The sequence below is a fragment of the Gymnogyps californianus genome, unplaced genomic scaffold, assembly GCF_018139145.2.
Source record: "Gymnogyps californianus isolate 813 unplaced genomic scaffold, ASM1813914v2 HiC_scaffold_31, whole genome shotgun sequence".
NCBI classification, from domain to species: Eukaryota; Metazoa; Chordata; class Aves; order Accipitriformes; family Cathartidae; genus Gymnogyps; species Gymnogyps californianus.
In genome coordinates this window covers 1,266,009-1,267,363 of record NW_026114191.1, presented here as the reverse complement: position 1 = coordinate 1,267,363, position 1,355 = coordinate 1,266,009, and positions in this window count along the sequence as shown.

Sequence of the window (1,355 nt, the reverse complement as noted above, 5' to 3'; positions counted from 1 at the left end):
GAGAAGTGGGATGGAAAACCTACCTCGTCCTAGATGCACGGGTACGTGAATTGCGAGGAAAAACAACACAAATGAGGGTTCTTCCAGGAAAATGCTGCTTCAGCCTCCAGTGAGCACTGCGAGCGGTGTGGCACAGAGTGGAAGGGCTGATCTTACTCCTGATTCTATGAAAAGGAATTCTAATCCATTTTTACAAGTGAGTGGAGAATCCTATGACCAGGACTAGAGGGGCCCTGCCTCCAGCCAGGCGGAGGAGAGGGACAACCGGGTTTACTGGACTGTGTGGATTCGATGGCCTGGCACATCAGATCCACAGGAGTATAAAGCTCTAGTAGACACCGGTGCACAGTGTACTCTAATGCCATCAAGCTATAAAGGGGTAGAACTATTTGTATTTCTGGGGTGACAGGGGGATCTCAACAGCTAACTGTATTGGAGGCTGAAATAAGCCTAACTGGGAATGAGTGGCAAAAACACCCCATTGTGACTGGTCCGGAGGCTCCATGCATTCTTGGCATAGATTATCTCAGGAGAGGGTATTTCAAGGACCCAAAGGGGTACCGGTGGGCCTTTGGTATAGCTGCCTTGGAGACAGAGGGAATTGTCCACCTTGCCCGGTCTCTGAGGACCCTTCGGTTGTGGGGTTGCTGAGGGTCGAAGAACAACAGGTGCCAATCGCTACCACAAGGGTGCACCGGCGGCAATATCGCACCAACCGAGACTCCCTGATTCCCATCCATACGCTGATTCGTCGACTGGAGAGCCAAGGAGTGATCAGCAGGACTCGCTCACCCTTTAACAGCCCCATTTGGCCAGTGCGAAAGTCTAATGGAGAATGGAGACTAACAGTAGACTATCGTGGCCTGAATGAAGTCACACCACCGCTGAGTGCTTGCCAGACATGCTAGAACTTCAATATGAACTGGAGTCAAAAGCAGCCAAGTGGTACGCCACAATTGATATTGCTAATGCATTTTTCTCAATCCCTTTGGCAGCAGAGTGCCGGCCACAGTTTGCTTTCACTTGGAGGGGCGTCCAGTACACCTGGAATCGACTGCCCCAGGGGTGGAAACACAGCCCCACCATTTGCCATGGACTAATCCAAAATGCACTGGAAAAAGGTGAAGCTCCAGAACACCTGCAGTACATTGATGACATCATCGTATGGGGCAACACAGCAGAAGAAGTTTTTGAGAAAGGGGAGAAAATAATCCAAATCCTTCTGAAAGCCGGTTTTGCCATAAAACAGAGTAAGGTGAAGGGACCTGCACAGGAGATTCAGTTTTAGGAATAAAATGGCAAGATGGACATTGTCACATCCCAATGGAGGTGATCAACAAAATAGCAGCTATGTC